This window comes from Lycium barbarum, chromosome 8 (assembly GCF_019175385.1).
Source record: "Lycium barbarum isolate Lr01 chromosome 8, ASM1917538v2, whole genome shotgun sequence".
Lineage (NCBI taxonomy): Eukaryota > Viridiplantae > Streptophyta > Magnoliopsida > Solanales > Solanaceae > Lycium > Lycium barbarum.
The window spans coordinates 107286906-107313272 of record NC_083344.1 but is presented as its reverse complement, the minus strand read 5'-3'; the positions used below and the strand labels follow the sequence as shown (position 1 = coordinate 107313272).

At 33.9% G+C, this 26367-nt stretch overlaps 1 non-coding gene and 1 pseudogene across 1 annotated transcript; one reads left to right on the top strand and one right to left on the bottom strand.

Moving 5' to 3' along the window:
• Positions 1-19136: 19136 nt before the first annotated feature.
• Positions 19137-19243, bottom strand: LOC132608450 (small nucleolar RNA R71). The gene has a single exon (XR_009570370.1). It is a non-coding gene; the product is annotated as a small nucleolar RNA R71 (small nucleolar RNA).
• Positions 19244-19811: 568 nt separating this feature from the next.
• Positions 19812-24119, top strand: LOC132608092 (uncharacterized; annotated as a pseudogene).
• Positions 24120-26367: the final 2248 nt, after the last annotated feature.

Sequence of the window (26367 nt, the reverse complement as noted above, 5' to 3'; positions counted from 1 at the left end):
TAAAAAAACATCTGATCGCATCCCTTTACACACCAAATTCCTTTCTTTGCTATCTGGAAATGTTAATTTGCTTTAAAGACAAGTTCTTTAAAATTTCAATGAATTGAATCTGAATAGGAATTGACAGAGGATTCATTTATCAGTTCATTTCAGTTCATTTTAAGATTAAGGCGTAATTGATCGATCAATTGTTAAGAACTAGAATACTATGATACCATAAACCGACCTCCAAAGTGAACGTCTACAAATGTAAAAACATTATAAACAAAGTAAAATAAAGACAATCACAGAGCAACAAAAGGCCACAAATGTTATCTCAATTTGTTTCTCATCCATTCCAACTTTCTGCAATTCTACTTCTATTGTGCTAATGTAAAGAAAGGGTAGGAACATATGGTCAAACAAGATTCTTACAAGGGCAAACGTGTAAATATATCCCTCAACTTTGCGATTTAGAGGAGATATATTCTTTCGTTAAAAAAAGGTGTATATATACCCTTGTCATTACAAAATGGTGCAAATATACCTTATTCTTACACAAATAGTGCAAATATACTCTTTTCGCTAATTAGATTTTTTTTTAAAATCATTTAGCTTATTTTTAATTAAAAAAATGTCATGTGGCTTTAAAAAAAAGTATACTCATTTTTTTAGTAGACATATTTTTCTAACACCACATGGTAATTTTTTTCTGGTGGGTCAGGTCTGGTTCGTTTAAAAAAATATCTCCGTGACTTTAAAAAAAATAAGTCTACCCATTTTTTTAATCGAACCAAACCCGACACACCAGAGAAAAAAATTATCATGTGGCTTTAGAAAAATATGTCTACTAAAAAAATGGTTAGACTTTTTTTTTAAAGCTACGTGGTATTTTTTAAATTAAAAACTAAACTAAATGATTTTTTTTTAAAAAAATTCATCAGCAAAAAAGGTATATTTGCACCATTTTGTAACAGCAGGGGTATATTTACACCACATTTTCACGTCGTATATCTGATTTAAATCACAAAGTTGAGAGGTATAATTGCACATTTTAAAAACTGCATAGATGGAGCATGTGTGCGATCATATGTTTTCTGAAAGGGGATTTGCATCGTGGTTCATGGGTTGTGGGGAGGGGTGGGGTTTTATTTTGACCAATAAAGAGGCGCTACGTAATAAATAATAATAATAATAATAATAAAATAATTAAAAAGAGAGGGCTGTTAAGTTTAAGGGTATAAGTGAGCCAAAATAGGTGAATAAAGGGTATTTTTAGCCCAATAGATAGATGAAGGATATTTTTAAACCTATTGGGATAATCCAAGGGCATTTTTGGACCTTTTCCATTTAAAATTTTTGTCACTCCAATACTCAAAACAAAAAATTCCAAAACTCCAAAAAATCTCACTTTTAACGATGAACCAATCGAGTGTTTTGGGGTTCAAAGAAGAATGAATTAGAGAGAGAGAGAAAATATTGAGAAGATTGGGAGGGATAATTTTACAAAACTTGGAGCCTAAAATCAAGATATACAATGATTCGCTTCAATTTCTACAAAATGAAAAGTATTATTAAGTTAGTTGATTGTTTGAATGTATCCAAAAAATTGTCATAATTGTTCCGAAATCATCATGTGATGTAAAATTTCTATTTTTGTGTATCTTGTTAGATATTGCAATGCCACGATCCATTTCCGCTAGCTGCATTGTCGCCTAATAGCTTCTACCCGCCCGTAGGTGAATTATATTACTATTAGATTAAATAAATATTCTAAAGTTACGTATTATCAAATAATAAGAAATATTTCAATAATTCATAATCAATGAAAATAAAGGAATAAAAGAAATTTGAAATTCAAACCACATATACAACACTATAGTTAAGGATCAACTATTATTCTCAAAAAACAAGTTTAAGAGTCGCAGACCAAAATGAAAAGAAACAAGATATAAATAAAGATAGTCTGGAATGCCACCACGACAGACGTGGTTGGCTCAGTTCATTTGACACTGGGAAATCGCTTCGGACTAGATCATTGGAATGTCGTCGGACCTCCAGAAGAAGGACATGCACAAAGCAATAAATAATATAATTTTGGTGAGCATAAATTCCAATAAGATTATCGAATGACTCATTCATCTTTCCCCGTAGAGCAAATCTTCGAAATAATGCATGAAAACAAAAATGAAATATATAATAATACATGTAAACAATTATGACGGGTAAATAGCACCGTGAACAATAATCTGGAGAAAGAATCATATAAGCGTATTGACCCTCGTGTTTACACCCACTAACCAACTCGTAGGCAAGATGATAGGTCTTTTGCAAATTAGACTGATGGACTTCTCACATGGGCCCTCATGAATATAGAATGACTAGACCAAATCCATCCCCTCACTGATAAGATGGTTATATCAAAATCATGACAACAATCAACTAACTTAACAAGACAAGTATATCTTTTAGTACAAGTAAATACATCAACTGATGAATATCTCAAGGAACAACACAAAATACTTATAGCATTGTCATAAAGTCTTAGCATGCTTTGAAATAAGGTAATACTAGGATGTCATGCTTAATTTGTCTTAAAATAGATTTAGATCATACTTATGAAACTCAACAATATCATATTATAGCCCTGAAAAGTATGACATTGAGGAATAAGCTCAAAATAGCATACGACCGGGGGGGGGGGGGGGTTGCTTAGATAGTAAGCACTCCTCACCTCCAAATCGAAAATTGTGGGTTCGAGTCACCAAGAGAGCAAAAGAGGAAGCTCCTGGGAGGGATAAAAAAATAGCATACATATCCTAGTATGTATCACCCCATAACATATTAGGTAGTTTCAACACATTTACGCAAGCTATAAGTCACAATTTTAAAAAAAAAAAATCGAAGGATTGAAGTATCATTTATCTTGAAATTGGTAAGCTTCTTAAACCCATGTGCAATTCTCCACCAAACTACCTCCAATTGCCTCAAACTATGTACAATATCAATTAACCACGTCAATATTACTAGTCGGAGTTAATTCATAATCTTAGGTCAAACCTAAGTCAAAGTCAACAATAAGTCAACAAAGTCATCTCCTAGATAAATTAGTCAAACCCCGAAATAAATTATAGAATCAGATAACCCACAAGCACACGGTACCTATACCTATTCTATTATCAAGTATTGATTTGACTTAATTAGTTAGTGTCAAATCCCCAATTTCCAAAATGAGTCAAAATCCTCCAATTTAGTCATTTGTAACTCATTATTCCATGATTAAAATTCATCTAAAATCAAGTATAATTTTCGTAGAGTGTTAAAGGATAGGGCGAGATATCTCCAATGGATCATCACCAACGAGCTCCTCTTTTTCAAAATGGAACAACTAAATCTATAATTTGTTACAGTTGAAATTATACCAGGTCAATTCATCACGATCGTACGATCGTGGACCTACTCTCGCGATCGGAAAGAGTTAAACTTTCATTGACCAGTCAATAGAGCCTGGTGATCGTGGCTCTGCTTCTTGCAACCGCGTAGAAATATAAAATGAACCTTCCACGTTCGCGATTAATTATTCTAGGTTGGCCACACACCTAACATTTTGAGATTGAGGTATGCACTGCGCATTCGTGCCCCACCAATTCACCGCGTTCGCGTCCTGGTGCCCCCTGTCACGAGACAACAGGTGATAGCAAAAATCTACTATTTTATTTTAGGTTTCAATTGTGTTGAAACATTCCTAGCTGTCGAGTTTGCTCTCGAGTTTCAACACTGACTATTCCAATAAGTCCCGGGTAGATATATTAGCTTATTCAAAGTCTCAAAGCATGATTTGTAACACAAGTAGTTAAAACAGCAGGTTATATTATTGCAAGCTTCACGCTTTAGTATAAAGATTGATCCTCAAAGCTCGAAAATTAAAGTCCAACTTAGGCTAGAGATAACGTTATAGCGTAAAAATTTCACGCTACGCCCTATTTGTACCCTACTATTTAATATGTAACCACTTTCATAAAATTATTTAAGTTGTATTAATTTTAATAAATTTCAGACAAAGTACCTTGCCTCCCACTCCTATTCTTCGTTTTCTTCTTTGTTTAAACTATAGAGCAAAAATTTAATGTGACAAAGAGAATTTATTTAAAGTGAATGTTTGAATGGCAATTGGATCTTATCTTAGATTTGTTGTCATGTTGTTTAACATGAATAACTTTAGAACATTGATAAATCATTGTTTTTGCAAAATAGATTTGTTCTTGTTTTGAGAAATTGGTGAATCGGGGATTTAGTAGATTTGTTGTTGTTTTGAGAAATTTATGATTGAGTTTGTTCTTTATTATATTTGAAACTTATGTTACAAATTTGAGCTCATTTATAGTAGGTTTGGGAGTTAAACCATTTGTTGGATTGTCGAAATTTGAATAATAAGCTTTTATTTCTGGGCAGTACAAACTTAGCTGAACATATTAACTTCAGACGGCACACGTCTTAGGTGCATGAAAAAAAAATGATCGCACCTCGAACATACACGTATTAAGTGCATATTAAGTGAAATTTTTGCACTAAGTCGCGTGCGTCTCAGATGCACACAAAAAATTGGTTGCACTTCAGACACACACGTCTAAAGTGCATCATAAGCGCATTTTTGGCACTTAAGACGTGTGCATTTGAGGTGATGCCAATTTCCTGCATGCACTTAAGACGTGTGCGTATGAAGTTCCTACTTTGGATGCAAATTTTGCTACTTCAATCACATATATCTCCGAAGAGTAAATTTATATTAAAAAAAAAATCAACATGGGATACAATTTAAACAGTGGTCCCAACATTGGATATTTGTGAAATGCCCCGGTTTGTGATAGGCAATTGGAAGACAATATACATATGAAAATGATGGACACCAACAGATTTGTTAATAGAGTGGGACAAATGCGTACCAACTTGTTCCATTCCACACAATACTTTGCGCACTTAATTTTATGGATTGACTTTTGGAAAAATCAATATAATAAAATCCTTTATCGAATATGATAATAGTATATAAAATAATTAAATATAAAATAGGATAGTAGACAATTAAATATTTCCTTTCTATTTTATTACCTTATCTAATTATGACGAAGTTAGTAGGATAACAACCTCACACATTTTGGTATATCTCAATTGATAATACAAATGGAGCAAATAGGTATTTTATATAAGAATTAGAGGTGAGACATAACTGCAAACAATGATACGCTAATTGGGCTTCTGATTGATATAAATGATTCATGATATTTTATTTATAAAAATAATTTTTTAAATAAAACATGAATAAATATATCCTATTCTCGCATATTTTCTAACAATTTCTACAGGAAGAAGAGTAATGCAGAAGAATATAGAAGAAACAAATTGTCAAAGAAGTAACCAAAGAATTCAATAGGTGCAACCACGAATTCATAAGTCATAACCATGGAGTTTTACATGTGGAATTACAAAAGACAACATTGGGAGAAGTTGCAAAATCCACGGGTGTCACCGCTTCATACTCACACCCGTCAATTGTGGGCATCAAGAAAAGAGTTGCAAAATCCATGGGTTTCACCGCTTCATACTCACACCCGTCAAGTGTTGAAATCCACGGATGTCACCGCTTCATACTCACACCCATCAAGTGTCAAATCCACGGGTGTCACCGCTTCATACTCACACCCGTCAACTGTGGGCATCAAGAAAGAAGTTGCAAGTCTTTCACCCGTCAACTATTATTATACTCTCAACCGTCAAGTAAGGTCACGGAAGTGCGCACTACTTCAAGGAATGCACCCGTAGGGGAAGACACTACATTTTCCTATAAATAGAAGCATTATTTTGCTTACAAATCATCCAATAATTTAGAAGACAAAGTGTCAATCTTGTTCTATTCTCTTTTCTTTCCTTTGTAGTAAAAATATTTCTCCAAGTCTTTCAATATTTCTAGCTTCTTAAATTCATATTTTCTCTTTTCTAACTCCATAATGGAGTAATCTCTTTTTGTTGGGATAGTTGATGAAACTTGGTGTAATGTTATATTGTAACACCCCGTACCTTTAACCTAAGTTTTGACCATGATCCTAGACTTAGAAAACCAGATAAAGAATGTGGGAATTTGAAATTTCCTCTTCAGTTGTAAGATGGTGGTTTACGCCCACGAATAGTGACCGTATTTCAGTATACGGCCCGTATTTCAAGTCGTAAACTGGTACCAAAGATTTCTGAGCATTCTGGAATTTGACACTTAGACGTTACATTGTTAAATACGGCCCGTATTTCAAAACGTATTTGGAATTTGGGAAAGCTTCCTTGATAAAAGTTGTAGAGCTTTGAAATACCTTTCCAACAGGTATATTATGGGGGGTCAAACGGACATCTGTGAAAAGAGTTATGGCCATTTTACCGAAGAGACGCAGTGCAGTCCATACGGAACACGGACCGTATTTCAAAATATGGCCCGTATTTCAAAATACGACCAGTATTTAACTGAGTGTAAAATTCAATTTTCCAGAACAATATATATTCGTCCATATCAGTTCAAATCATTATTTTTCATTCCTTCAAGCCCTAGAACGACCTCCTACCCTCCTCCATCATCAAGAACACCAAGGTAAGCCTACTATAATTATTTCAAGTCAATTCTAATACATATCCTTGTAATCTAAACAAGAAATCATCATTCCTAAACTAGGGTTTTCAAGAAAACCCACCTCAAAGTTCAAGAATTCAAGATTTTGAAAATTTTCTTCAAAGTTCAACTTTTTAATTCAAGTTTTGGAGCATTACCAGGTATGTAGAGTTACTATCTACGTGTGGGAAAATCATTGTTCTTCCCCACGCCTCCTAATCCATAAAGTATGAAGCTTTACAAAACTAGGCTTTCTATTCTATACTATGCTCATGATAACCCTAGGTCCATGTCTATGACTATATTATGTTTGAATTGCTATTATTCTATTATTGTGTTCTTGATACTCATTATGATTATTGAGAATCTGTCTGTAATCCATGAAAACCCATATTTTGTATTGCATGGGTTCTTGCATGCATGTTTTTGACTAAGAATGATTATTTCATGAATATCTTATATGTCTACAAGTTTTCATGCAATTAAATCATATAATTACTTTCATGCCATGATACCAGAAATATACATGCTAAATACAAGTTATTTCATGAAACCATGCTACAAGTTATCTCATGAAACCATGATACAAGCTATGTTACAAGTTACTTCGTGAAATCATGATTACAAGTTATTTCACGAAAATCATGGGCTTCTCAGCCAACTATATTATGTTCATGTTTTTTGGAGTTACACGAATTACCGAGAAGGCTCAGATAGCCTGAAACTACGTAGCCACCGTAGGACAAGGATCGCAACGCCCAATTAGGACGATACCTTAATTTTACACTGAATGGATCCATCAGGAACGTTACCACCTTATACCCTGGCAAGGTATGGGGGCTCTGCTGGTCCGGCGAGGTACCAGACTCCACGTACCCACGTGGTGATATCATGTTGTCGGTTTATGAAATGCTCTCCCTACTTATCATGTTTTACTTATGTTATATATACTAGATGGCCCATGCCCGTGCTGCGCACGGGCCCAACACTTCGGATTATACACACACACACTATGTTCAAAATACGATTAATATAACATTGTAGTTTGTGCTTTGTATCTAAAACTTTATTTTATTCGTGTTTGCTACGAAAATTTAATTTATTAATACTTTTTAAAAGAGAAGACTTGTTTAAAACAAAACTATTTTCCTCACTTTGAGCAATATTTAAGCATCAGTTGATACTTTCAATTTTAATTCAATTAATTTAAAAGTGTAAAATAATTATTATTTTTATCAAATTTTGATTTGGATAATTCTAATTCAAATTATTAAATTAATTTTACATGTTTAAAACGAAACAAAGTAGAAATTAATTTTCTATTTAAACGAAGAAATGCTATTTTTTAATTTTTGGTAAATATTCTCGGTTTAACTCATTTTACTTGTCATGTTGTCTTTTGCATGGTTTTTTAAGGAAATGTGAATTAGAATTATAATTTGACTAATTTACCTTATTCATTATTTGATCTTCATTTGATATTAATCTCTTTTCACATTTATTAGAGTAAGAATAAAAATAAAAAAGTAATTAAATTGTATCTTATTTTTTAAATATATATATTTTAAGTATATTTATTTTAGTAAACATAACAAATAAATGACATGGCGGAATACCAAATACAACAATTAAATATTTTTGAAGAAAAGTAATAATATGGGGTTCATGTTTTTTGCTGTGCAATAATTTCATTTGCTCTCACTAATGGGTTAATATGCATGTGGCAATGAATCCACTATTATTGACTTGATGGGGATACTTTGGGAATTACATGAATATTGTTTGATTTTTTAATATATGGGGTGCACTTTTTTTTTCTCATTAGTTTGGAGAGGGTGGGGTGCACTTTTTTTTTCATGAGTTTGGAGAGGGTGGGGTCCACCTTTTTTTTTTTTAAGAGTGACTGTCGACGAAACATGGGTAAACCGATGCTTCTATATAGTAGAAAATAGAAATATAATAAAGTATTTCTATCTACTTTTTAGAAGAGTTGGTAATATAAAGTATAAAATGTCATTTTTATGCCCTTAAATAAAAAAGTAGGACCGAACACGGATGACGATCTTGCCTCTATAAATCGGCTCTTCTATATAGTAGTAATAGTAAAGTAATACATATAATTTTTTTTATCAAATTTTGATTTGGATAATTCTAATTCAAATTATTATATTAATTTTACATGTTTAAAATGAAACAAAGTAGAAATTTGATTTTCTATTTAAATGAAGAACTTCTATTTTTTAATTTTTAGTAAATATTTTTTTTTTAACTCAATTAGAATTATAATTTCACTAATTTACCTTATTAATTATTTGATCTCCATATAATATTATTTTTTCTTTTATGACATTAATCTCTTTTCACATTTATTAGAGTAAGGAAAAAATGAAAAAGTAATTAAATTCTATCTTATTTTAATATATAAGTATTTTAAGTATGTTGTTGTACAATAATTTCATTTGCTCTCACTAATGGGTTGATATGCATTTGGTAATGAGTCCATCATTATTGATTTAATTGTTTGATTTTCTAAGTATTTTTTTTTAACATTGTTTGTTTTTTTAATATGGGATTCACTTTTTTTTTAATATTGCTTGACTTTGTTAATATGGGGTCCACTTTTTTTTCCTGTGAGTTTGGATGTGGTAGGTTCCACTTTTTTTCTTTGATTGGTGTTTAATATGGGGCCCGCATTTTTTTTTAATATTAGTTGTTGTTTAATATATATGGGCCCACAATTTTTTTTTTTAGTTGTTGTTAATATCATTAGTTGTTAATGAGCATCCACTACCAGTAAAATCTAAGAGAATTCTATAGACATGGCGATGGAATGGAAGATGAGAAAAGGTAAAGTTGAGGTGATTCTAGAATTATACAGAAAGCTACGAATAGGTCTTAGCTTTTAGGGTGGGACATCAAGGGAATTTATTTTAATTAAAAGAGAAGGGAATGAAAAGTAATGAGGAATTTATTGGTACGTTAAATGTAGCACATAGTCCAAAAATTGAAGCATGTGTTCGTCGGGGCCCACAGACGGATGACGAAAAAGTGCCTCTTAAACTGGCTCTTCTAAAGGGTAGAAATGAGATATTTTGGAAATTACATGAATATTGTTTGATTTTTTAATACGGGGTGCATTTTTTTTTTTTTTGACATTATTAATTTGCACTATTTTTATGCATATATATATATATACATTGCCATCATTATTGACTTAATGAGATACTTTGGAAATTACATGTATATTGTTTGGTTTTTTAATACGGGGTGCACTTTTTTTTTGACATTATTAATTTGCACTATTTTTATGCATATATATATATATATATATATATATATATTTAATATGGGGTGCACTTTTTTTTGGACATTATTAATTTGCACTATTTTTTTAATATTAGTTGTTGTTTAATATATATGGGGCCCACATTTTTTTTTTATAATTTCTTTTTATGGGCCTGTTTAATATGGGGTTTGTGCTCCGTATTTAAAACTTTATTATATTAGTGTTTGCTACGAATACGCACGTGGCAATGAATCCATCATTATTAACTTAATGAGATACTTTGGAAATTACATGAATATTGTTTGATTTTTTAATATGGGGTGCACTTTTTTTGGACATTATTAATTTGTACTATTTTTTTAATATTAGTTATTGTTTAATATATATGGGGCCCCAATTTTTTTTTTAATTAAATTGGAACGGATATATTACTACTATATAGAAGCACCAGTTGGGGCGCTTTTCGTCGTCCGTTTAATATGGGGCCTAATATTTTTTTTTAATGCCCACAACGGACGACGAAAAGCACCCCAACTGGTGCTTCTATATAGTAGTAATATGTACCCATGCTCATGCTCATGTTCATGTCCAGTTTTCAGTTTCAGTTCTTATCATGTTATTTCATGTGCCACGTTTATTTCATTCAGTTGTTTTACATACCAGTACATTCAATGTGCTGACGTCCCCTTTTTATTGCCGGGGGGGCTGCATTTCACGATGCAGGTATTGATTTACAGGACATCAGATTTGCTCGTTAGGACATTGCTCGTACAACTTTTGGTGAGCCCCATCTCATTCGGGGTTGTGTCTTTACTTCTATTTATGTCAGTTATGCATTTAAGGTATGCCGAGGGCCTTGTCCTGGTGAACAGTTTAGCAGTCAGATTCGTGTCAGAGGTTTCATAGACTAGTCAATTGTCATGTTCAGTTGAGTTAGCCTCAATGGCTACCTTACCATAATTCCGCATTCATGATATTATAATAATAATAATAATAATAATAATAATAATAATAATAATAATAATAATAATAATAATAATATTTTCAGACTTATGATTATTGAACTCCATGTTTTCACAATTCATGCATGTTTACTTTATATTCCGCATCAGTTTATGTCCCATGTAGACTCAGCAAGTCATGTGGTTCGCTCGGTCACATGCAGCAAGGCACCGAGTGCAGTGTTACGCCCAGGCCATGGTTCAAGGCGTGACAAAGCTTGATATCAGATCCCTAGGTTCAAGTGTCTTAGGGAGTCTATGAAACCGTGTCCAGTGGGGTCACTTTTATATATGTGTGGCGCCCACACATATAAACAGTTGACCACCAAGATATTTAAGATTGTCTCACTTCTTTCAACTCTAGATCGTGCAATAGAGCTATGTTCTCAAAAATCACTCGGACTCGTGTGTTGTTTCCCATTCTACCGAATACGCCACGTCTCAATGGATGAGAAAAATATAAATCTAATCATTATCGATGTGTTGCTTTCAGATGGAGTCATCAGGAATTATTCTAATTCGTGCCATGAAGTTTAGAGCAGTAACATTCTTTTTCCATCGAATTCTGAATGTATCAAATGTGTAAGCGACAAGAAGGAAATTCGAGACCCAAGACTTGCCAAATAGTGCGTGGTGTGTTTATCAGGTGTTAGTACCATTTGAAAGACAAATTTCGGTATGGTAGCACACGTAGGTTATATACCCTATAGGGTAAGTTTATTTGGACTCTTTGACCATGAAGCTATAGTATAAGGGTGATGGTTCATATTTAAGACCCCACGAGGTAGCATGTTACGAAGTTAACCGCAGCAGGCATAAATTGTCCACGGTAGTTTTGAGCAGGAAATAGCCTAAGAGCCAACCACCTGTAATACTAGAAAGTCTCGACTTTTAAGAGCTAACCACCTGTAATACTAGAAAGTCTCGACTTTTTCAAGGATATATATACTTTTTCCATATGATCTATGCACATGACTAGGAAGGGACTGATGCGATAATAAAACCACGAGCAGACGATATTGATTTTTTTTTTAGTATTAGTTTCAAATTATTTCAGCTTATTTAGATCAGACCTAGAGAGTATGACGTTAGTAAGTTACTACAAGAAGCAGATATTACTATGAGATAAAAGATATAGCAATTCCCTCTTAAGTTATGTGATTAAGTATTTATCCCTGATGTGTATAGAATGATATAATTTTGAAAGTGTATAGGGAGTTTAGGGTTAGTTGTTCCAATTCCTTATTTGAGACAAATGAAATTTTCCTAAGTGTGATCCATGTCCATAGTTCAGAAAGATAGTTACAACCCCACAATAGAGTCAGATAAGGAGGAAACGTTAGAAATAACCTTATGCTTCACTTTAGTACTCAGAGAAGAATTAGAGAATATGATGCTAGCAAGTGGTTAACAGAAGCATAGTAAGTAAGTTTGAATAGATACAGTGAATTAGAAATTTTCAGCAAAGTTAGTAGAAGTACGATTTGAGTTACTTAGTCAAGTTAGCACTACTAAGTGGGTAACTGTCTGAATACACCGAAGGCGTGTTTGAACCCAAAGGGTTTAAGCTAAATTTGAGGTATAGAAATTGGTGAAAGAAAAAGAAAACCATCTAAGCAGTAAGAGAGCAAGTTACAGAAGAAGGGCCTTTAAGAGTTATCAGAAAAGAGTTTTCCTCAAGACTGACAAAGCTACTATGCCGGTTATGTACATAAGAAACCCGTTCGTTTAAGTAATCCATTTTTTCCAGTAAGTAAGACTTGCTTGAAGTAAGTTGAAGAAATGAGTCGTCAGTATGATAGAGGGAATTAGCGGAACCACTAGATGACCACTTATCGCTAACTCAAGGGATCCCCATGCTTTAAACGTCAGCTTTTGAACTAAGGGGGAGATCGTGTGATAAGGTGCGTAGAATGTAATTTTTTGTCATGCTGTTGAGATCAAGTACTAGGTAACTATGTTACAAGATAAAGTTATAGATCGAATAGCGGGTTTTAAGGTTATAACGGTTCCAATTCCAGAGTAATTCATGTACTATGTGGTACTAATGCCCAGACGTACTCTACTCGTGTCTTACGTACCCATATCATGCCCATGTTAGAGCTTTACACTCCACGTTTAAGATACAAGAATTAAGACTTCATACGATAGTAAGCTATGCACGGGAATGTCTTTTCATGTTTCGCGCATCAGGTGTGCTCATGTCTAAAGTTAAAAACTGCATCCAGGTCTCACGTATCTATCATGCTTTTATACTCATGTCCATGTTCTAGCATCTAAGTGCTTTTCAAATCTGATGATGATCTTGACCCCTATGATTAATTTATCCATGTTACCACATACTTGTGCCCCAATCCATTTCGCTATGCATCCCACTTATAGCGGTATCGTAATAATCATTTTGTTAGATAACAATGAAGGTGAACCAAGATGGATGTCCTATCCATGATTCTATGTAATTCGTGCTTATGTTTCTTTAGCTGATGTTTTACGATCATGATGACATGATTCTTTTTTTTTTTCCTTTCGCTAAGTATCTAGGTCTCGTTATGTTCAAGGTGACTTTCTACCCATGTCTTAGATGCTCGAGGAACGAATTATTCATGCCTATAATCCATTCTTTCATGAGCCTTATTTATAACAAGGGCGTTTACTCACGGTGATAAGAGTAAGCTATCTTGAACCATGTCCTATTCTTTCGGTATATCTAAATCTTAAAGGTAATATTTTATCCATGCCTTACGTCTCTGAGTACCCAAGAGTTAGCCTACAATGGTACTCCACGCAAGTCACACTTATGCCTTAGTCTTACTTCAATGCTCATGAACTCAAGTCTATACGCCATGGTATGCAGATACTTATGTGAACGCCATGTTTTTAATGTACCCATGTCCCATGTCATGCTATTCACGTATTCACGTTTCATGCCATATGAATCACGTTCCCATGTATGCATGTCCCACATTACGTCCTTCATGTACAATGAACCATGTTATGTCCATTCTCTAAAGCAAAGTATCTCGTGTGAATAGTACCAATAATTCCTTTTCTCTCAGTCCTCTATAATACGCTCACGAGAATGAGCAAGATGAGCTAAGGTATTCATAATCATAAGTGACAGCTAACAAGATAATCAGAAGTAAGGTGCATTCCTATATTCAAATAGATATCTTTTCATGTACCCTATGGTACTTATCCCGGGAGTATTCTACTCAGATTCGACGTATTCATGTCATGCTTATGCCAGAGATTTATGAACACTTATGTTAGGATTATATTATTGTTATATGACTCAAGTCTGTCGCATTGACATCGAGTTGCGCTTACATTCAAAGCCTAAGTCATACTCCTATCTCATATTACCATGGTGACATACGGACGTCTATGATTAAGTCTCTAAGTATCCAAATACTACCCGTGCTTAGTATTCAACCCTCATATTGTAACAATCACGTTTTCGACATTCAGATCCCATGTTACGACATATATGTTTACACGTATTCGTATCTCATGACAGTTTAGCACTCATGTATTCATGTCATCCAGTTTCATGTATTTATGTCCCACGTCATGCGTCTCATGCCCAGGTAATCATGTCATGTTCGTGCCTATTTCCAGTACTCATGTCATTCATGCCTACGGATTTTCTTCCAAACCACGTGTATAGTAATCGTGTAATCATTCAGCCAATGTCCGTGTGTTCAAGCCAGCTCAGTATTTATGTTAGCTACATACAAGATGCAGTAATCACGTTATGTCACATCATGCATATTAAGATACCGTGTGAGTTGTGTGTTGGTACTTTAGTTAGCTGACAAGCATTTGAGAAATATCGTGAGGGTCCGAATTATGAAGGAAGTCCTACCATAAATTTTGTAGATTCCAGAGTTTGTAACGATTCTTAACCACTAGTCATAAATCGAGGACAAATGTTTCATGATTCTCATTCATGTAGGTGCTACTCAGTTTCATGTTCCCCATTTACATGTTTCCATGTAATCACGTATTCAGTTATGATGATCCATGACCATGTTCCTACGTAACCATGTCAAGCTCTTATGTTTTACGGCATGTTTCTTTCATGTTCATGTATTCAAGCCATGTCCAGCCATATTCTTAACCATGACCCATCATTCGAGGACGAATGATCCCAAGGGGGAGATATTGTAACACCCCGTACCTTTAACCTAAGATTTGACCATGATCCTAGACTTAGAAAACCAGATAAAGAATGTGGGAATTTGAAATTTCCTCTTCAGTTGTAAGATGGTGGTTTACGCCCATGAACAGTGACCGTATTTCAGTATACGACTCGTATTTCAAGTCGCAAACTGGTACCAAAGATTTCTGAGCATTCTGGTATTTGACACTTAGAGGTTACATCGTTAAATACAAACCATATTTCAAAATATGGCCTGTATTTCAAAACTTATTTGGAATTTGAGAAAACTTCCTTGATGAAAGTTGTAGAGATTTGAATTACCTTTCCAACGGTATATTATGATGGTCAAACGGACATCTGTGCAAAGAATTATGGCCATTTTACTCAAGAGCCGCAGTGTAGTCCATACGGAATACGGACCGTATTTAAAATACGGCCAGTATTTAACTGAGTGTAAAATTCAATTTTCCAGAACAGTATATATTCGTCTATATCAGTTCAAATCATTATTTTTCATTCCTTCAAGCCCTAGAACGACCTCCTACCCTCCTCCATCATCCAGAACACCAAGGTAAGCCTACTTTAATTATTCCAAGTCAATTCTAATACATATCCTTGTAATCCAAACAAGAAATCATCATTCCTAAATTAGGTTTTCAAGAAAACCCACCTCAAAGTTCAAGAATTCAAGATTTTGGAAATCTTCTTCAAAGTTCAACTCTTTAATTCAAGTTTTGGAGCATTACCAGGTATGTAGAGTTACTATCTACGTGTGGGAACATCATTGTTCTTCCCCACGCCTCCTAATCCATAAAGTATGAAGCTTTACAAAACTAGGGTTTCTATTCTATATTATGCTCATGATAACAAACTAGGGTTTCTATTCTATACTATGCTCATGATAACCCTAGGTCCATGTCTATGACTATATTATGTTTGAATTGCTATTATTCTATCATTGTGTTCTTGATACTCATTATGATTATTGATGATCTGTCCGTAATCCATGAAAACCCATATTTTGTATTGCATGGGTTCTTGCATGCATGTTTTTGACTAGAATGATTATTTCATGAATATCCTATATGTCTACAAGTTTTCATGCAATTAAATCATATAATTACTTTCATGCCATGATACAAGAAATATACATGCTAAATACAAGTTATTTCATGAAACCATTCTACAAGTTATCTCATGAAACCATGATACAAGCTATGTTACAAGTTACTTCGTGAAATCATGATTACAAGTTATTTCACGAAAATCATGGGCTTCTCAGCCAAACTATATTATGTTCATGTTTTTAGGAGTTGCACGAATTACCGAGAAGGCTCAGATAGCCTGAAACTACGTAGCCACCGTAGGACAAGGATCGCTCCGCCCAGTTAGGACGATACCTTAATTTTACACTGAATGGATCCATCAGGAACGTTACCACCTTATACCCTGGCAAGGTATGGGGGCTCTGCTGGTCCGGCGAGGTACCAGACTCCACGTACCCACGTGGTGATATCATATTGTCGGTTTATGAAATGCTCACCCTACTTATCATGTTTTGCTTATGTTATATATATATATATATATATATATATATATATATATATATATAAGTACCCATGCTCATGCTCATGTTCATGTCCAGGTTTTCAGTTTCAGTTCTTATCATGTTATTTCATGTGCCACGTTTATTTCATTCAGTTGCTTTACATTCCAGTACATTCAATGTGCTGACGCCCCCTTTTTATTGCCGGGGGGCCTGCATTTCACGATACAGGTATTGATTTACAGGACATCAGATTTGCTCATTAGGACATTGCTCGTACAGCTTTTGGTGAGCCCCATCTCATTCGAGGTTGTGTCTTTACTTCTATTTATGTCAGTTATGCATTTAAGGTATGCCGAGGGCCTTGTCCCGGTGAACAGTTTAGCAGTCAGATTCGTGTCAGAGGTTTCATAGACTAGTCAATTGTCATGTTCAGTTGAGTTAGCCTCAATGGCTACCTTACCATAATTCCGCATTTATGATATAATAATAATAATAATAATAATAATAATAATAATAATAATAATAATAATAATAATAATAATAATATTTTTAGACTTATGATTATTGAACTCCATGTTTTCACAATTCATGCATGTTTACTTTATATTTCGCATCAGTTTATGTCCCATGTAGACTCAGCAAGTCATGTGGTTCGCTCGGTCACATGCAGCAAGGCACCGAGTGCCATGTTACGCTCAGTTCATGGTTCGGGGCGTGACATATATTATCTTATTTTAGTCATTCCTCGTCTTGATATTATTTAAGTGTCATACTTTGTGTTGGAATGATATGTTCTACTAAACATTATCGTTACTTAGTATATTTTGTGTTATGATTATAGTTATATTAATTTGTACTTCTAACAAGGAAGGAATTAATATACTATAATAATCACATAAAATATATATGTAATAATAATTTTTAGTCATCTATTATTCCAAATCTTTGAACTTGCTTCTTTTAATCCTAATTCTCACGGAGGGGTTATTTCAAGTTAGTTCTTAGGTTTAAATCTTTATCTTATTTCTTTCCGTCCTAATTCTCACAGAGGGACAGTCTCAAATAAGGTTATTGATTTGAGGGATCTCTATCTTATTTCTTTCAATTCTAATTCTCGCGGAGGGATTGTTTCAAATAAGTTTATTGATTTAAGGACTAATCGCAAGAGGTATTCCTCATAACACAAATCAAGTCTAGGAACTATTTCTATTGTTTTGTGGAATTTACTAAAAAAAGATTTTATTGTCATATATACACTAAGTGGATTCAACGACTCCCAACTCTTTCTTTTAAGATAATCTTTTGAAAGTTGTTTCTTTTGTTAAAGTAATTTACAAATTTAAGTCACTACTCTCCTTTCATCAATCTGATTCTCTCAAATAGCAGCAAAAATACTACAAGTCTGTAGCATAGATTTTCCAATCTCTGTGGGACGATATCTTAAACTATATTAGAATTTGACAGAGTACGAGCGAAATTTCCTATGCACTTTGGCCTCGTCAAATTTTTGGCGCCGTTGCCGGGGATTGGCATACATCTACTTTAGACTAAGTGTTTTGTTATTAATTTTAGAACTTACGTTTATGTTTATTATTATCTATATATTCATTAATATTATCATTACCAACTAAGTTCTATTATAATTATTATATTTATTAATACTAGTGTTTTTATTTGTAATCATATAAATTTTCTTGAAAATAAAATAAAATTTAGTCTTCCTACAATTTCATCGTTACATCACCTCTATTCTTACCATCATTATAACTTTTTCTATTATCATTATATATCTTTTCTTTATATAGAAGTGCTATATTATTACATTACTAGTATTACCATCTGTTGTCTATATAAAAGTGATTTTTATTAGTGGTGTTAAAAGATAGTTGTTGTTGTTGTTGTTCTAATTATTATTATTATTATTATTATTTATGACCCGCTCTTCTTCAAAAGAGTTGGCCTATTACAATCCAGAATTTGAAAGATCTATTCGTTTGCGCAGGAAGGAACAAACATCCACTTCTCAGAGCGTAACTCGTGACGAAATGGAGCATCAACAAGGAGTTGAAAATCACCCACCAGGAATTCCACCACCACTTGCTCTAAAGGATCAGTTTGATGAAGTGGTGCCAAGACCAGCAAACAGAATTTTAAGGGATTATGCTAGACCAGATCACTTCAAATGTGAATCTAGTGTGAGGAACCCTCCAGTTGTAGCGAACAACTTTGAAATCAGGACTGGATTAATTCAAACAATTCAGCAATCATGTACATTCACCGGTGATCTTAGTGAAGATCCACATAGTCATCTGATTGATTTCTTAGAATTAGTTGAAACTGCTAAATATAATAGAGTATCCCCTGAAGCAATCAAGCTAAGGCTATTTCCTTTTTCTTTAAAAGGAGATGCCAAGAATTGGTTGCGAAGTTTGCCTCAAGGGTCTATCACCACATGGGATCAGATGACTCAAAAAATTTTAAATAAATATTTTTCCCCTGCTAAAACCACAAAGTAAAGACAAGATATTACTAATTTCTTGCAGACTGACATGGAGTCAGTTTATCAGGCTTGGGAGAGATTAAAAGCCATGCTAAGAAAATGTCCACATCATGACATTGTTGAACATATGCAGTTGTATATTTTTTATCATGGGCTAAAACCTTCTTCTCGAAATGTGATAGATGCAGCTGCAGGAGGTTCCATTATGGGAAAAACCACAGAAGAAGCTTTGCAAATGATGAATGAAATATCTGAAAATGCCATTCAATGGCCATCTCATCGTTTAATCAATAAGAAAGCTGCTACTGTAATTCAAGCCGATGCTTTAAATACACTAACTCAACAAATTGCTTCTTTGGCACAAAAGTTTGAATCTTTTCAGGAGAATACACAAAAGTCATGCCAAGCTGAGGCATGTGATATATGTGGAGGAAACCATCTAAACCATGAATGTCAAGCAAGCAACCAAAATGATGAGCAGGTTAATGTCGTCGGATACAAGCCATACTCTTTTGGTAGTCCATTGGCACAAAAACATCCAGGCTTTCAATGGAGCAATCCAAATGGTGCTGAAAAATCCCAAAGCTTTCAATAGCAACAGGTACAGGGTCCTCCTGGATACCAGAATCAAAATCGCGGGCCATCAAATTTCAGACCATATCAACAGAGGCCACAATAGGCACATATGAATCTTGATGACCTATTGTACAGGTACATCAAATCCACTGATGAAAAAATGAAGAGTCAAAATTCAGCTCTAAAAAATCTAGAAATTCAGTTAAGCCAATTGGCAACTCTTGTGTCCGAAAAGATTCAAGGTCCCTTACCAAGCAATACACAGAAAAATCCAAAAGAGCACCTTAAAGCCATCGCTTTACGGTCAGGTAAGAACCTTGATGAACCTTACAAGGTCACCCAAGAAAATAATCAATCTTCACAACAGGTAGACAAAGGTAAGAATGTTGAAACACCCTCTGAACAATCAGAAGAAAAAGAAAAGAAAATGGAAGAGGAAAATATTTTCCCTGTGAAGATTCCTTTTCCACAAAAAATGAACAGAGAAAAGCTTGATAGTCAATTTGCCAAGTTTTTGGATATTTTAAAACAAATTCACATAAATATTCCTTTTACTGATGCTTTATTACAAATGCCTTCATATGCTAAGTTTCTAAAAGAAATTTTGTCAAGCAAAAGAAAACTGGAAGAAGCTTCTGTGGTAGTACTTACTGAAAAATGTAGTGCTATATTTCAAAACAAACTACCACAAAAGCTCGGGGATCCAAGTAGTTTTACAATTCCATGCACTTTGGGAGGAGTATATTTTGAAAAAACACTTTGTGACTCTGGGGCATTAATAAATCTAATGCCTTTTTCTATTTTTAGAAAATTGGATCTTGGTGAAATAAAAAACACAAGTGTTTCTCTTCAGTTTGCAGATCAAAGTACTAAAAAACCTAAGGGAATAATTGATAATATTCTTGTAAGAGTTGATAAGTTCATTTTCCCTGTGGATTTTATAGTACTTAAAATGCAGGAATGTCCTGATGAACCGATAATTTTGGGTAGACCATTTCTTGCTACAGGAAGAGCAATCGTAGATGTCCATCAAGGACAATTAATTTTAAGAGTAGATGAAGAAAGAGTCATTTTTTATATGCAAAAAATGCTAAGATTTTCAGGAGATGAGACATCATCCCCATGTTTTTCAATTGACATGATTAGTGATCTTGCAGATGAATTCAAAGATGATAAATTGATTCTTGATTCTATGGAAAAATGCTTGTCCAAATCTGGCACCTCACAAGATGATGACCCTACCATCAGGAGCGAAGCTGAAATATTGGAAAAACGTTATAAGGATGAGGAGATACAAGCGGAAGAAGTTCAACCAAAAATGGAACTCAAAATTCTTCGTTCTCATTTGAAATATGTTTATCTTGAGCATAAATTATTTCCAGTAATTATTTCATCTTCTCTATCTGTTGAACAGGAAGACGGTTTAATTAAAGTACTACGAGCACACAAAGAAGCCTTAGGGTGGACAGTGGCAGATATCAAAGGGATTAGTCCAGCTATTTGTACGCACAGAATCCTCATGGAAGATAGCTACAAACCAATAGTCCAGCCCTAAAGGAGATTGAATCCTACAATGCAAGAAGTGGTGAAAAATGAAATAATTAAACTTCTTGCGGCAGGTATCATCTACCCCATTTCAGATAGCCCTTGGGTAAGTCCTGTTCAAGTAGTACCAAAAAAATGAGGTATGACGGTCATGAAAAATGAAAATAATGAACTCATACCTACTAGAACAATTACTGGATGGAGAGTTTGTATTGATCATAGTCGCCTCAGTGATGCTACCAGAAAAAATCATTTTCCTTTACCATTTATCGATCAAATGTTGGAAAGGGTAGCAGGATATAGTTTTTACTGTTTTCTTGATGGATATTCAGGTTATAACCAGATACCAATAGCACCAGCAGACCAGGATAAGACAACTTTCACATGTCCCCATGGAACATATGCCTATAGGAGAATGCCATTTGGTTTATGTAATGCACCTGCCATATTTCAACGTTGTATGTCAACAATTTTCTCAGACATGACCGAAAAATTTCTAGAGATTTTTTATGGATGATTTCACTCTTTTTGGAAAATCATTTGAAGATTGTCTTTACCATTTGACCTTAGTTCTTAAGAGATGTGAAGAGACAAACTTGATTCTTAATTGGGAGAAATGTCATTTTATGATTACAGAAGGAATTGTTCTAGGACATAAAATCACTGCTAAAGGGATAGAAGTTGATAAGGCTAAAATTGATGTTATAGCAAGATTACCCCCTCCCACAACAGTTAAAAGCATTAGAAGTTTTTTAGGGCATGCAGGTTTTTACAGACGGTTCATAACAAACTTTTCAAAGATTTCAAAACCGCTGACTAACTTTTTGATGAAAGATGTTAAGTTTGAATTTTCAGGTGATTATTTGAAGGCATTTGAAACCCTTAAGGAAAGATTGTCCACAGCCCCTATAGTTGTGTCCCGTGATTGGAGCCAACCTTTTGAGGTCATGTGTGATGCTAGTGATACAGCCGTAGGAGCTGTTTTAGGCCAGAGAAAAGATAAGATTTTTCGTCCCATTTACTATGCTAGTAGAACATTGAATGAGGCTCAGTTGAATTATGCAACTACAAAAAAAGAATTACTGGCAGTAGTATTTACATTTGACAAGTTTCGTTCCTATTTAATAGGGACCAAGGTTACTGTTTTTACTGACCATGCAGCTTTAAAATACCTCTTAGCAAAGAAAGATGCTCGACCTAGATTGTTAAGATGGATTTTACTTCCACAAGAATTTGACCTTGAAATAAAAGACAAGAAGGGAACTGAAAATCAAGTAGCTGACCATTTGTCTAGATTAGAGAACCCTCCTCTTGAGTTTACTGAGATAAAAGAAGAATTTTCCGATGAGCATATTTTTTCTGTTGTAACTCAACCACCCTGGTTTGCAGATATCGCAAATTACTTGGTTGGAAAGTGGACACCTCAAGATCTCACTTATCAGCAAAGAAAAGGCTTATGTCTGATGCTAAATATTACATGTGGGGTGAACCTTACTTGTTGAAAAATTGTGCAGATAATATCAATAGACGTTACGTACCTGAGGAGGATATGAAGAACATACTTTACCACTGTCATGGGGGAGCAATTGGTGGACATTATGCAGCCAACCGAACTGCCTTTAAAGTTTTGAAAGCTGGATTCTTCTGGCCGACAATATTTAAAGATTCTCGGGCATATGTTACACAATGTGATAAATGTCAGAGAACAGGTAATATAACTAAGAGAGATGAAATGCCATTACAATCAATACAGGTATGTGAAATATTTGATGTTTGGGTAATAGATTTTATGGGTCCTTTTCCTTCTTTTCACTCTTATACATATATCCTTGTAGCTGTGGATTATGTATCAAGGTAGGTTGAAGCAATTCCTACAAAAAAATGATGCTCATACCGTGTGTGATTTTCTTAGAAAAAATATTTTTACCAGATTCGGCACACCATGAGTCATCATTAGCGATCAAGGGACTCATTTCATCAATAAGCAATTTTCTTCATTGCTGTCAAAATATAGTGACTCATAAAACAGGAACACCATATCATGCTCAAACTCAAGGGCAAGTTGAGGTATCCAACCGCGAATTAAAAAGAATACTTGAAAGGACGGTTGGAATCTCAAGAAAAGACTGGCTTTAAAATTAGATGATGCTCTATGGGCATACCGAACGGCTTTCAAAACGCCAATCGGAACATCTCCGTATAGATTAGCCTTTGGAAAAGCTTGTCATTTACCTGTTGAATTAGAACACAAAGCTTTTTGGGCGTTAAGAGTACTAAATTATGAATTGACCTCTGCTGGAAAAAATAGATTTCTCCAAATTAATGAATTAGAAGAAATGAGGTTGGGAGCCTATGAAAATACGAGAATTTTTAAAGAAAAAACAAAAACATGGCATGACAATTTGATCCGACCAAAGAGTTTTAAAATTGGAGACTCGGTACTTTTTTATAATAGCAGTCTTAGGCTATTTCCTGGAAAACTAAAATCCCGGTGGATAGGTCCCTACAATGTTACAAATGTCACTTCATATGGAGCTATTGAAATTCAACAGAGCAGTGGCGAAAACAAGTTTAAGGTAAATGGTCACAGGCTGAAATTATATTTTGGCGGACAATTTGAGGAACAACCATCGGTGAGTCTGATTAAATGATGAATCAAGAAGTCAATAAGTCGAGCTGGCAACATTAAACTCAGAACTCCTATTTTCAACCCGTAGCCATTGAGGGTGAAGCAATGGAACCTCAAAAGTCCACTATAAATTTGCATCAATAAATTGCTTAACCAATTAATCTGGTTAATATCCAGGTTAGTGTACAATCGGAGCATCTCATGAAGGTCTCTACAAAAACAGAGTTACCTACAAAGGAGTAATTCCATGGTGATCGGTATGCCTAAGTAACCGGTTGGTTAACCAATTTACTGTACAAGTTAATTACTGGCTCAGGTAATTTTTTGGTTTATAATAAACCAAGATCAAATAACTAATAACGTCTTGAATTAGTCAGTCTAATATAGACATGTGAGTTCACAGTTATTTTAAGCCTATAATATAGATGTATTTCTTTTTAAAGTATGTTTTTGTGTGCATGTGTGTGTGTGTGTATATATATATATATATATATATATATATATATATATATATATACATATTAGTTAGAACATAAGTTTTATTTTATCTTAAAAAAAATGGAGGTGGAATTGGAGGACTCGTTTAAACTGATTTTCATCTGGAAGAATGAAAAGCTCAAGTGTGGGGAGACTTTTTGGATCTAATCCACCTGTTTTTGTGTATATATGCATATGCTACTTCTGTTTAGGCTACATACATACATACATATATATTGCATAGGTGAAAAAGAAGATGGAATCTGGGAAATACTTTAATACCTCAAAGTGGTAATATTGTATTCCTCTCTAACAATGATTAGGAACTAGTAATGGGTAACTTTTTGATAGGACCAAGAACTAAAAAAAAAAAATTATATAAAACTATGATATGGCATACATAAGGTGTGGGACTACAGTTTCTTTTAAGCTTTCTTCTGCAGTTGTAAATTTGAAAGCCAAAAATATTTTTACTTTATTTATAAATATTATATATGTATTTCTTTAAACTTGATCTCGTTGTAGGTATTTTAGTTTAAAAAAAAAAGTTCTTTACATTATGTTCAAGATTAATTTCTTTTTACCTTCACCAAATGATTTTCATGTCTATGATTTTGACTTGTGAAAGAAAGAGCAATCGTCTTCAACTCAAGAAATCGTTGGAATTGAGAAAAGTTATGATCACCAAACAGGAAGAATCACTCTATTAGCTAGAACTTGCTCTTAATGTTTTTCAAGGCGAAATAATGGATGACACTTATTTTTTAAAAATGATATTAGGCCTTCTTTCATAGCCTATTTTAACCTTTTCATTTTTACCCAAGCATACACATTTTCCCTTTTAGAACCCTTCTTTGAGCCATAATTTTTGTTTCTCTTTTTCTGGACACCATAATATTCTACATATATGTGTGTATATACATATATACGCATACACACATAGAGATCTCCTAGTTCTTCCAGCTATAAATAAATGAGCAGAAACCAAAAAAGGGAAGAAAGTGAAAGAAAAAAAAAAGGGGGTTGAGAAAAAGAAAATTGTGAATATACAAGTCTTTGAAACATTGCAAAAGAGGAGAAATGAAAATCAAGAAAAGTTTATCAAATGGAGAAATATATATATATATATATATAAAGAGCTTTATATATCTACTCCATGCTGGGAGAAGAAAAGTCACTATTAAAATATCCTTACCTTACCAGCCTGAAGCTTGAATAAGCCAATAAAAGTCCTAAGATGATTTCAGAAAACAGTGTTGAATCTATATTAGTGGAGATAAACATAAGGAGCAAGCCTATGGACAAGACTGTGATATTAAATGAATAAGTGATTATAAATTTATCAATTCTAAAAGATTCAAGGGAAAAAAGAGTGCAAGTTCTTTCTAATCAAAGCGGAATTCAGAAATCAAGAAAAATATTTGGTGAACTTGAAAAGGTTTGATTATATTGAGAATTATGAAAGAAATTTATTTCTGAATAATTTTTCTATCCTATAAAGATCATTGATTTTTAAATGTTTGAAAATTATCTTTTTCCTCGAGGACGAGCAAAAATTCAAGTATGGGGAGTTTAATGGATATAAATTATTCATGATATTTTGTATATAAAAATAAGTTTTTAAATAAAACATGAATAAATATATCTTATTCTCGCATATTTTCTGACAATTTCTACAGGAAGAAGAGTAATGCAGAAGAATATAGAAGAAACAAATTGTCAAAGAAGTAAGTAAAGAATTCAATAGGTTCAACCACGAATTCATAAGTCATAACCATGGAGTTTTACATGTGGAATTACAAAAGACAACATTGTGAGAAGTTGCGAAATCCACGGGTGTCACCGCTTCATACTCACATCCATCAAGTGTTGAAATCCACGGGTGTCACCGCTTCATACTCACACCCGTCAATTATGGGCATCAAGAAAAGAGTTGCAAAATCCACGGGTTTCACCACTTCGTACTCACACCCGTCAAGTGTTGAAATCCACAGGTGTCACTGCTTCATACTCA